General features: G+C 38.1%; 1 protein-coding gene across 6 annotated transcripts in view; it reads right to left on the bottom strand.

The window, feature by feature from the left end:
• Positions 1-13,660, bottom strand: part of MEIS1 (Meis homeobox 1) — a 145,244-nt gene that overhangs the window by 111,686 nt on the left and 19,898 nt on the right. The gene's annotated exons all lie outside the window — the stretch shown is intronic.

Below are 13,660 nucleotides of genomic sequence, written 5' to 3'. Positions count from 1 at the left end.
GCACAACACTTTGGGACATGTTTGTTGAATGAATGAACGGCCCCCTACTGCCTACAGAACCCCACAGTCTCGGATCCTTAGCCTCATATAGTAAGCCCTCACAGTCCACCCACTGAGGACCATTCCTCAACCTATTCCTTGTGCTCAAGCATGTGATTTCTGGCAGATATGTTCTGTTTGTCCCTCTAGGCCAATCCTCATCCTTCCTTCCTGCCTGGCTCCAGCCCCTAATTACCTCCTACTTGCTAATTAAGTTACAGATCAGATACTACCTCCCCCAGAAAGCCTTCCCTGATACACACACACACACACCACACACACACAAACTTCCCCCAGGATGAGTGAGGCTGCTCTCCCCTGAGCATGTAGAGCACCTCATGCACACCTCTGTCATGTCAAACCTTGTACTGTTTTGTGATGACCTGTAGAATTCTATACTATGAGTGTTTTGAAATCCTACTTTATAGCTTATTCATCCTTATACCCTCCATCCCAGGAAAGTGTAACACATTAAACACAAATATGTTCCTATATGAACAAATGAATAGCTTAAGTGATTATATATAGAGAGAGAGGATCCCTGTGTTAAATTGTCATCTGATACTGTGATCTTCTATCTGAAAGATCATAAAATATCTGAAAAATATTTGTGCAATTTATAAACATCTCACACACTTGCATTCACACAAACACACATCACCATAAAAAAAATATATGTTAATACTCAGTGACAGTAGAACACAGTCAAAATAAAGGAAATTTGAAGGTAGCCATATCCCAGTTTGAAATCTGGCTGCACCAATTACATGGTCTTAGACAAATCACGACCTCCCTAACTCTTAATATCTTAATCCATACATTGGAAAAATACTCCATTGTCAATCCACTTCAATTAAAGAATAATCATCTATAAGTATAACATATGTATACTTCCAGGCATGCAGCAAGCACTCAATAAATGATAGCTACTAAAAATTTTAATGTAACAACATAGATTGACCTAGTTAAACCTGAAATATCTACATACAGGTGTATTCAGTTTATAGACCTTCTGGAAAGAATAGTTAACCTGAGCTGACTTAGTGTATAGTTCGATATGCCTTGGGCTATCTCCCAGCTGGTGTGTGCTCCGGGAATGCACACTGATCTTATTTTCACCTCCAAATAACATGATTTTACAGGTGGGTTGCTCCTCCCCACCCTATCAAGTTTAATTTGATGCCTAATATTTATAAATCACTTTACAGTATACAAAGCACTTTGACATATCTTCTCACTTGGTCGTTTATCACATCAGTATGATGTCAGAATCATTTCTTTATCAGACCAAAAAAAAAAAAAAACAAAAAAACAAAAAACAGTGGGGTTTTGGTTTTCAAAATTTCTACCTTACCAGTGCCATTCAAAAAAGGTAGATAAATGAAAGTCTAGTGATCTTGACTCTGAAGAGGTCAGCTAGCAGCTATGTAGAAACTGAAGAAATAATCACAGGATTCAAAATGTGAAGTTGGTCTGCACCAATCCACGGGCGGCTTTCTCTTTGGGAAGTACATTTACTTTTTCAAACCACCAGGGTCTCTTTAGCAAATGATCCCTAGTGGCCTGAAAGAGCTGGCTTATCTCCAAAAGTGAGCAATTCAGTCCCTCCAGACCAGGGGAGTCACCAGTCCAAGTGGGGGAAGGCACCAGTGTGCATGATGCTCCTGTGTATGCGTGCTCACGTCCCCACACCTTCATGGTCCATACCGACATTCACACTCAAAGATCTACACTTGTCCTTGAGCCATGGCAGGAGGGGTCACTGACTACCACCATCACATATTGCCTGGGGGGTCACATCTAATTAGTCCCCTCCCCTAGACTTTTCACTTCTGTCTAAACAGAGTCTCTCAGGAAGCTTCAAGGCAGAGAACTTCAGCAGATATGATGCCTTATACGTCTCCCAATCAATGATGCCATTGGAGGAACCAGAGACAGAGGAGGAGACCAGAGACATCCATACACAGAGAGATGGGGAGAGAAGGGGTCCAGGTACTGCTATAAAAGGTGCCTGGGTGGCTCAGTTGGTTAAGCGTCTGACTCTTGATTTTGGCTCAGCTTTCTCATGGTCCCTGAGATCGAGCCCCATGTCAGGCTCTGTGCTGACAGTGCTGGATTCCCTCTCTCCCTCTTTCTCTGCCCCTCCCCCTTCAAAAAACCAAAAAAATAAACATGAAAAAAAATAAAAAGGGATAAATTTTTACCAATGTGTACTTGAAGTTGAGAACTCAGAAATCCTGAGATTTCTTTATTTTTGAGTTATTTAAAATCCGATAGGCTAAAGCCCTTATTTAAAAATCTTGGTGGGTCCCATTTGCATCTGCTTGATAACCCAAACATACAGTATGAACTTCAACTCATTCAACCACCAAATAGCACCTACACTTTGCTAGAGCCCTAGATAAACCCAGTTCTTCTCAAAGGATACTCCCTTGAGGGTATGTCCATCCAACTTCAAATTCAGGTCATTCGGAAAAAAAGTATAAAATCCTTTACACAGATTTCCAAAAAATCCCTGGAAATCATTAAGCAAATTCATTTAACTGTGACAAGTCTGGGCAGTATGTTTTGTTTTTAACACAGTGAAACTGTCCTCTTACCCTTTAAGCTTTTAGATATTTTTAAATATCAGAAGCTCACAGATTAATAGCCGAGTGTGCCCACAGGCTGCGGATTCAGGGACCACGTTAAACTGTGCCGGAAAATCGCCTGAAAGTAGAATCTTCTCTAAGTCCACATTCCATCCTGCTGAACGATGATAAAGTCGGGGAGGCAAGTATTGTTCTGGGTGAAGACTGGTGGTGGCCTGAGGTGTCCCTCGGGGTGGCCCACACCGTCTGCGGGGAGGCCCATTCCCCACAAAGTTATCTTCCTGACACACTTCTTCCTTCGGCAGCCCTCCTTTTTCTCATTTCCTTCCCTGTCCCCGCCCCCACTCCTTCTCCTCTGCCAAGTCTGTAGGCCTGCCAGGGTTCCTGTGGAGCCCCTTTTTAATGCCGCGATAAAATGTGCTTGTTACCTCACCTAACAGACGCTCGGCAGGTAATTTTGGTGACTCAGGGCAGATGGTAAATTAGGGGTGAGACGATGGAAATCCAGCATCCCCACTCAGAATCTGCAGCTCACCCCAAGATGCTACCCTTCCTCTTCCAGCCCCACCATAGTTGCCATTGTGAACTTTCATCTAGAAACACATCTTGATGATCCTCCAATTTTCCCTTGGTTATGGTGCTTACCATGTTGGAGCCAGCCAGTACACATGGCATAAGGGTGTCTACTTCAGCATCAAATAAGGTAAATTTCTAAAACCTTAAAACTTGGCAATTCTGATGTATTGCTTTATATATATATATATATATATATATATATATATATATATATATGATTGTACAATAGTAGTCGTGGGTAGTTTGTGGAAGCAGAGACAGCATCTGTTAAATTGAGTTCCAGATTTCCCAGTTCTCACGTACCACAAATAAAACCTACAAAAATGATAATTTTTCAAACATTGAATCCTCTATCTCTGTGTAATGAGGCATGTAGAGAGGAGGAGAAGAATTTTTGTGCTTTTTTTGCCTTTGGTGAAAATTCTCCAAGGAGTAATTTCATCTTTAAATGAAAAGTTTTGTATCAGGCGGCTGTATGAGCTCCAGGAATCCCCGAAGCCTCAGGTTCAGACACAGGGAGACGCACAAGTGCACACTCACGGACACACAGCAACGTACACGCACCATGTGCATGAGGAAGAAGGCAAAAGGATGTGGAAATAAACTAACTGTAATGTTTTTAATCATGTTGTAATGAAATTGAAAGCAGTTTGGCAGCCAGATGCATCCTTAGAATCTACGAGCCCTTAAATATTTTGCCTGCTCTCCTGCCAATGTCCGTGCCTCACTCTCCTCCCCAGGCTCTAGGGTAGGCTGCTATGGCAGGTGTCACAGCAGTGGTCTTAGGAGGCCAGGCCCAGCACGATGGATCACTTTCCTGGTACTCCTTAAGATTTTACTTAAGAAGCCTGAAAGCTTTTAGGACTCAACTCTGACACTCTCAGGTCGTTACTAATCTGCAGAGTTGAATTAATTCATCCACAACATTAAAAATGAATCGACAAGGCTGAGGAAAAAGTCTGCAGATGTAAAACACCACGCAAAATATTCCAAAAACTTTCCTCAAGAAATCCACACACAGTGCTGATACCTTTTGCCCAATTTTTCTACATTGAGGACCAAGGCTAGCACCATTTCACAGCGACCCCACTGTGGGCTCGGAAGACAATATAGATTCTTACATGGGGCAGGTAAAATTACATGGGAAGGGGCGCCTGGGTGGCTCAGTCGGTTAAGCGTCTGACTTTTGGTTTCAGCTCAGGTCGTGATCTCACAGTTTGTGAGTTCGAGCCCCACATCGGGCTCTGTGCTGACAGTGCAGAGCCTGCTTGGGACTCTGTCTCCCTCACTCTCTCTGCCCCTCCCTGGCTTGCTCTCAAGCTCTCTCTCTCAAAAAATAAATAAACATTTTTTAAAAACTACATGGGAAAAGAATAATTACAACCAAAGGGAAACTGCCAACAAGGGATCACGAGAAGTTTTACCAAAATCTCAAAACTGGAAAGCAGATGAGTAATTTAGAAATTATTTGGGTGCACCGAACGTTCAAATTCTACTAAGCAGTTTGTTGCAGAGAAAAATGGCATGAACGGAAGAGACAATAAAGCCTTATTACACTAGAAATCTTAGTAAAAATACTTATTAATATTTCAATAATCTTTCCTTTTCCTGTGCCATTGTATTTTGGCTGGCATGCAATTAATAAAAGTAAACCCTTATATTAAATGATTTTAATTATTCTGTATACTTCTCCTGAAATCATACCTGTAAACTGTAATTTAGAATTAAAATACCTAAACAAACAAACACTCTAACCCAACTGGCACCACTGTATCTCCAAATATTTGTATGTAAATATTACAAACTATACTCCCTATTTATCTTCTGAAAGCTTTCAGCTGAAATTTAGATTATTTTCTATCATCTCTATTTAGGAGTGACAGAAGAAACTATAAATTTTATGCCAGTATACTTGATGTTATAAAATCCCTTTTATAAGACTGCTTGCCTCCCAATGTTTTATTTTACATTTGTAACTCAGTTATTCAATGCTCCTTGTTCTGCAAAGAAATTAAGATAAAATAAATTCAAGCGTCTTATATAAAACAACTTCAAACCAAAAATTTTCTAGGCAACCATCCTAGCAAAAAGAACATCCCAATAATGCAGAAAACATTGTATCCTTGGCACAAGTAGATAATAAGACCTAGTAAGCAACTGGCCCCTAGCCATGAAGCATTTGCACTCAGAAATGTGGAGAAAAGTACTTAGCACCAGATCTGCATGTGACTGTTACTTGAAGTTGAACGTGAAAGCGAATCTGCAGTGATTCACCGCACTATCTCAGCAACACATCTGAGTGCCCAGGCTCTTTTTACACAATGATGAAATCAGAGTAAGAGTGTCCCCTTCTAACAAGAATTAAAAAGACATTTTTCTTAAACCCTATGATTATAAAATGGTCTATAAAATAACACCTCATTAACAACCACTATCTTCCCTCCCCAAATCAAGCTGAAGCTGTTGGAGGCTGGGCAGAATACAAGGGGATAAACATTATTTAATAGTCTGTTTATTTACGTTTTGCTATTTTAAACGCTCTCCACTATTCAGTTTTCACGGTAACTCAATATGGTGGGTTCTTTGTCCCCATGTTACAGATGATAAAACTGAGGCTCATGGGAGAGCAGTGCCTTATCCTCTCACAGCAGAGCCTAGAGTCAAATGCCAGTGCTCCAACTCTAAACTATGTCTATTTTATTGAAACACTCCCAGCCTGAAAGGTTGTGTAACTAAGTTACAATCAGCACACTTAATTGTTCTTTCTCAAGTGTTTCTGAAATCTCTTCTTTTCTACTCCTAAACTCTCAAATCAGAAAATCCACAATTTTGATGCTAGAAGAAAAAAAAAAAAAAAAAAGTCAGCCAAGATGTACTCTTGTTTTTTTCCCACTACCTTATAGCATTACACTTTGAACAAGAGAATCATGGAAAATTACATTTACCACAGATTTCCACTAACAATTAGCTGTTCACTAACTTCTCTGTGGTTTTTTTAGACACACTTCCAGCTTTTGATATTCTCAACCAAACTATATTTTCAAAGTCATTCTTCAAGGATTTTTGAATCCTTACGCTCTCTCTCTCCCCTTCCTTCATTATTTATCTTTGGTAAAATCATGAGAAAGGCCTTTATCAAGGCATTTGAGATTTAATTTACATTTCTGATTTTCAGAATGGCCAACTTCTCTATATTTCAGGCACTTAACAGAGATATCAACCAAGGCAGCTGTGAATGCAAGAAGCAGGAGTCCGAATTTTATCGCTGGTGCACTTTTTAAGAGATTCCAGTTCATCAGAATGCCATTCTTCAGCCATATGCAAAGCTATTGTTCTTGGAGGCTATTCATACATACTATTTTAGCAGTTACAGAGTATGTGGAGTATTAGAAGTATACTACAAGTGAAGAAAAGCCCCATAATTGATTTGTTAATGTTTTATTCTCCTCTTTTTCTATTGGCATGTTCTTTACATGCCCTCGATAAATATTAAACACTCAAACAACTCACTATTAGGGTGGCAAGCCAACCTTTAGAATGTCGAAACAGAGGAGTGAAGAACAATGTACCTAATTGAAATGGCAGGGTAATTTGGAAAATAAAATTGAGTTGCTGCAAATTCCAAATTCCGGAATAAAAATGTTTATACTCACTCAAATGCAGATTGTTACTGGCTTTGAATAATTATTAGAATAAAAAATACTTGAACACCAACAATACACTTGATATGCAGAGAAAAAGCACAGTCTAGATGTCTCTATTATTTTGCACAAGAAAGTGTGGGACGCAATGAGTCTGATATTTCTCCTGGTGGTTTTGTTATTGAACACACCATATAAAATCCCAAAATGCAGTGAAGCAATAGGCCAAGCCAAAAAATACACAACTAGTGTGAAAATTTCGTGGGCAATATTCTTCAGAAAGTTATAAACACATCAAGGGACAGAAGTGCATGGAAAGAAATGAAGGGGTTAATGTTCTGTTACTCAGTATCTTTTCTGGCCTCAATTTATCACCAAGACGAACTCAAAACGTAGAATTCCTGATTCTATTTGGCAGAAGCTAGCACCAAGAAAACTATGACAAAATGAAAATGGGAAAATGCATTTGCATCTGGAATTATGACACAAAAACACGTAACGACTCTCTAAGAGATGACAGTTATCTGTACACTGGGGGGTAACCTGATTATCTACTTAGGGTTAGGCCACTTTGGGCAGAGATACCACCTCTATCTCTGAAAGACAAATTCCATATGCTCTGTGCAGTTATAGCATATTTCCCATAAATAATATATACAATAGACTATAAATAAATAATACATTTATCTGAACTGTTCAAGAGTGAAAGGCAGGGTGGCTACTCATGAGACTGGGTTTCTTATGAACAATTTCAAATAAAAGTCATGTCCAATGGGCAATTATCACAAAGTTCTTACACTAAAATATTCCGAAGCACAAGTCAATGTTCCAACTAAACCCAAAATACCCCATTTAATTTTATCACGTAAGTTTCTATTCTGATTGTAGCATTGTAGCATCATAGCTAATAGCTACCTATTTGCTGCAACTTTTAATTCTCTTTCTACACTACTGATTTTTACGATCAGTAAAATAACTAGATTTAAAATGGCATGTATGGGGGTGCCTGGGTGGCTCAGTCAGTTAAGCGTCCAACTTCGACTCAGGTCATGATCTCGAAGTTCACGAGTTTAAGCCCCGTGTCGGGCTCTGTGCTGACAGCTCAGAGCCTGGAGTCTGCTTCGGATTCTGTGTCTCCCTCTCTCTCTGAATCTCCCCTGCTCTCACTCTGTCTCTTGCTCAAAAATAAATAAACATTAAAAATAATAAAAGACAAATGCCATGTGTAATGGGTGCCTGGGTGGCTCAGTTGGTTGAGCATCTGACTTTGGCTCAGGTCATGGTCTCAGTTCCTGAGTTCAACCCCACATGGGGTTCTGTGCTGACAGCTCAGAGCCTGGAGCCTACTTTAGATTCTGTGTTGCCCTCTCTCTCTGCCCCTCCCCAGCTCATTCTCTCTCTCTCTCTCAAAACTAAATAAACTTAAAAAAATAAAAAATAAAAAAAATGTCATGTATATGTTTTTGTCTCATGAGACACACAGTGTTTTTATTTTTTTCTTCCATGTGAATAAGTTTTAGCATTACAGTGAATAGAAAAGAGGGGTACACTTAAAAAAAATCCCCAAAAATCCCACCTGCACTAATTCATTTGCTAGGATTTTACATTGTAAAAATTCTTAGTCCCCACCCTCAAAAAAACTTCCTTTGAAACCCTAGAGCTATACAAACTATGTCCACTCCTTGTAAATAATGTAAGTAGGCCTTTAGAACGTCAGACACTGTATACCATTTAGTTAGAAATTAAGTTTTCAAATTGCTAAGGAATAGTCCCTGAATAACAGAAAACACTATAGGTCATGGTTAATTATACCTTGCCTATCAAATTAAGTTAATGTTCGAGAACACATCCAAATAGTTATGGAGACGTTAGGAGGTATTTTATTGTCAAAGAAATTCTTATTCATTCAGCTTCTATTTTTTTTTTTTTTTTAAAAGAGAGATAAGCCTTTTACAAGTTGGGATGGCATAAGAAAACTCTGGGTTTACATCAAATTGCTCCCTTCATCGTCCTTTTGATGACTGTGTCGATTTCATTACAAACTTCATTTTGTCGAGTTTCATAATAGCCATAAACACACTTCACTTTAAAGAGTTTCTGTGGGACCTAATGTGAATGCAAATGCAGAATAAAATGCAAATCCTGGAGGCCTGGGAACAAATATGGACTATCCGTTACAAATACAGTCACTGAAAATAAACATTTAGGCCTTAAGAGGAAGAATGCAAAGGGGCTGATATGAATCTTTATATCAAGGATTCAGAGCCCTAGGGAAGGCAAACAAAAATAACAGTTTTCAGTTTTTCACCTAATTGTAAAGCACAGGTTGGGAATATTTGATGACTTTGGTCTCGACTCATGCCTGCCCCATAGTGAGTAATGTTTTTCATCTTCACAGGAAAATAAACCCACGTGTAGGTAATAGGGAAATGAGACCTAGCAAACTCATTCAAGCCAAGGAGATTCACATCTCAAGCCTAGGATGTTCACCAAACAGTGAAAAAGAAGTGATTAGAAAGAAAGAACTACAACTCTGCTTTGCTAGATAATAACCACCAACCCAGACATTTACAACTAATAACAAACATGCTACCATGTTGTGTCGTAGAGTCTGAGGGAAAAGTCTAGAGAAATGGGAATTCATCAGCAACAACAATTAATTCTAAGTTATGTGTTGTCCGGGAATAATTCTAATATGACTCAAAATGTTAGTTATCTACTTACTACTATCTTCTATGTGAGTCAAAGTAATGTATGTTTAAATCCATTGTAAAACTTAAGACTTTGTATTGTGTCAAAATGAAAAAAAAGTAGCGAGACCAAAGTGTTGCTTTAACTTGTTAAACTCATAAAAAGTTATGGCAATTTTAAGAGTATTACTTAGTAAACTTATTAATAGTAACAGCATTTCCCTTCTGAGGAAAAATATGATTTCATTTAAGTTTTTTAAGGAACCATAACATTTTACATTCAAGTTTCTTTACCTCATGATTATAAATCCTATTAATTGTAAACAGACTCATAAAAAGTACCAAGGGAAGAATCAATTGTAGGAATGTACTTTTGAGGATTATAGATAATATAGAATTTATTTTCACAATTTATTTATCCTCCATTAGTTTAGGGCATATACAGTGGGGCATCTGTCATGGAAAAGTCATGGCATGATTATTGCATATCTTGAAGACAGTTAATGACTTAGTTCAGGCTATAATTTGTATTTAACTGTATATACTCATGATACCAATAAATGACAGGTGTATAATTCAATTAATGTAGAGAAAAGCTTTTTTCCATCAGAGAATAAACTTTTAATGGTATGTTTTAGTCAATTTTAGGAATTCTTAATGAAGAGTCCAGAAATATAAAATAATTTCAAAAGATTTGCAGTCTTGTATTTTGTTTTAACAAGAACATATTTCCTAGATTAAGAAATGCTATTTGGAAAAAAAAAAAAAGTGTTCAGAGAGAATCTAGTAAAGTGTTGCCAATTGCTTTAATTCTGCACACATGAATGCATCAAATTGATTGAAATTGGATTCTAGTGACAAATTTTTAAATGACTATATTCTTGCTTATTTCACATGGTAGCCTTTATACCATTTATTAAAATGTCAAATTTGCAAGTGTGGGAAATCCAGCAATTTGCCCAAGATAGGTATACTTCCTAGAGAGGCCATTTAAGACTCCAAAAAGCTCTCCTAAATTCCTATACCCTTGAAATCATGGCACTTTTAATTAATAATATGGTAAGAATGTCTTTTATTTTTACGCTACATACACACATTCATCTGCTTGAATTTTTCAAAACTGATTTTATACATGCCAGGTTTATTCACAAATATTAAAGATAACAAAATAGCCAAAATTTACTGGATCCCAAAGTCAAATAATTTGGGAATTATTATTAAAATTCAAATTGGAAGATTGTATTTTATGTTTTAGATTCTAACTTTTAAAATAGATATTATATGCTGATGGTTCCTGCTGAGTAAGAACACCAATCCCCACATGACTTACAGCAGTGTTGTTTTACTTTGGATTTTGAACACCTTTAAGTTTGACATCTACACAACTGTCAGATACAGCATCACATGTATTCTACTTTTATTCTTTTATCTGTAAAAGAATACTGTCCCAGAGTTTTGATGTAGCTTTTAAATATTAAGTTAATTTTTTGCACTTAGGAGCAATGACAAAAGATTTTGTTTCAGTTATAACATAAATTCGAGTAATACTTTGATACAAGTATGACAGATATCATAATCCAAAAAAGGCCATGTAAAATGTTACAAATGCAAACACATAAGACTATGTAACAGAAATGAATGAGAATGGTATCAGTTGCCTATCATTCAACTATTTCCCTGAAAGTGGAGTCAAATAATGTTGAATTATAGACCCTCCTTACAGAGTCTTATTTTGTGTTCATTTTTTTGTCTTTTCCCTGCTAGTCTCTATAGGAATTTGGCTGTATGCCGACTGTCCTTTAAAAGTTTCTGTATACGTACTTGGGTTGTGTCTGATGATTAAATGATCATTTATTAAAACTTAAGCATTTCACATTTGTTTGACATATTTATATTTCATAAGAAAATATTGTTATTGCAATGGAAAGCATAACATCACGGATACCAAAATACTTCATTTGAATTCATGTTGACAATATTTTCATTTCTGACAAGTGTCTTAATATAACTCGTTAGGCATTCTTCAGTTCCTCCCAGTCTACCTGCGAGGGAAGGCATGCTAGTTTTACTACAGTAGGCCTCGTGGCAATACTTCAGCCTATCTGGTTGACAATAAACCTGTTTCCACTGTAGGGCCACAAATAGTCTTTGTTTTTAAGAGCATGGAGTTTTACTGCATAATTTTCCTTCCTTCACCCAGTAACAGCTGTGTTTTAAATCTTTCGGACTCTGACAAACATTTTAACATTTAAACATACAAGGATTTGAAAACATGATTTAAAATTTGTTTATTTTCAAAGTCGGGCAATTATAACATGATATCTGTTACATTTTTTTAGAACAGTGCCCGTATGTTAATCCTTTTTTTTCCTTCCTCTACTGTGCAAGCTTCTCCATGGTTTCTAGTAAGAGTCTCTAAGGTAGGACTGACAGCAAGAGTGCACACAACCGCTCTATATGTTTCCAAATCATGAGCAATGGAGTCATTCTGGTGGAAGAGGTATTGCTCTTTGAGTGACCATGGCTGCAGCGCTAGTTAAATCACTGAACGCTAGTTACTGTTATGGCTTTACTTGGTACAAAGTAGCATTAGTATCATTGCTTTCCATAAGCCATGGAACTTGCACTGGGGACTTCCACTTGAGAGAGAGACACAGAAAGAGAGAGACAGGAGACAAGAGAGAGACAGAGACAGAGAGAGATGCGCTATGAACAGGGAATAACTTTCGTAGTATTAGCGTTTACACTTACAGACGGTTAACAATGTAATTGATCTCAGCCTATTTGCATACACTCTTCACCTGTTTTTCATGAAATGTTTTTTTAAGGGCCCCTATTAGGAATCAATACATCCCTACTCTGAAATTCACACACAGATACACACTAAAAGCCAATCAGATTAAGAGTACACTTATCTTGATGAGCACTGAGTAACGTATGAAATTGTTGAATCACTATATTGTACACCTGAAACTAATATAACACTGTATGTTAAGTACACTGGAATTAAAATTTCTAAAAGCCAATCAGAAAGCAACAATAAAAACACACCTGGTAAACAACTAAGTTTTAATTCAAAGGATACTAAGCCATAAAGGGCCTAGAATGAACATTCCAATTAGCCAATGGAGTGACAAGCACTCAACACCTTATTATTTACTCATTAAAGAGAATCTTGTCATAATTTCCCTCTGACATATTAAAAAAAAAAAGGAATTAGGAGTACAACACATGACCCACAACAACAATCAAAAAGTAAAGTTAGAGGAATGTAAGACCCCCATGGATGCCAAGGCCTGTGGACTGAGAGTTTCCAAGACAAAAGCATTAATTGTGACCCTGTGAAGTATTTACAATTTAAATAAGATGTGTCTATGTGTAAGCATTTAGAAACAAACTACCTGACAAAGGAAGCATTTTCCTGTCTCTTGCGTTTGTGGCCAGTTTTCTTATTGGATGAAAACAAATTGCCTACATTTCTAGTATTAGTAAATAACCAATGGCTTCATCTATTTGTTTCTAAAGCAGCAGATCCAATTCATCAAAGACATCAGGCTATCCCTTGCCCTCTCATCCCCATTCCTTACCATAACCCCCCCCCCCCCCACAAAAAAAAGAGAAAGCTTAAATCTCCCTTGCATCCCTACCTCGCTTTGCAGGGAGGGGGCGTTTTCAGTCAAGTCCAAGTTCAGTTTTAAGATTTTTTTTTTTTTTAACTCAAACGATGCTTTAGAAACAACATCCCAGACTTTTAAAATAAAACAACCGCCATCAGCGTTTTCCTAGCCCACTTGGGAACCAAAGCTCACTGGCCCAAGGCTGCCCCGTGTCCCCGAGGCCCGGAGGCCCAGAGGCCTGGCGCTCTCCAACCTGGACCGCACAGCCCCGGAGGCCGATCCTCCTCCCCTGGGGGTTTAGCAGCACTTGGCATTTAACCTGCCTGGCGTGCGTGGCTTTCTGGTTCCATCTCCTTGAGCCACATTACTTCTCCCCAGATGTCAGGCACAAATCTGGATTAACATGCAACAGGGCGCCCTGTGCAGGCCGCCAGCCCTCGCCCAAGAGCTGTTAAATGCAGATTCAGCCGAGGACCCCCCGGAGAGCTGCTGTTGAATAAAAATTG

The sequence above is a fragment of the Acinonyx jubatus genome, chromosome A3 (assembly GCF_027475565.1).
Source record: "Acinonyx jubatus isolate Ajub_Pintada_27869175 chromosome A3, VMU_Ajub_asm_v1.0, whole genome shotgun sequence".
NCBI classification, from domain to species: domain Eukaryota; kingdom Metazoa; phylum Chordata; class Mammalia; order Carnivora; family Felidae; genus Acinonyx; species Acinonyx jubatus.
Note: the sequence above shows the minus strand (reverse complement) of the source record. Positions and strands in the feature narration are given on the sequence as shown.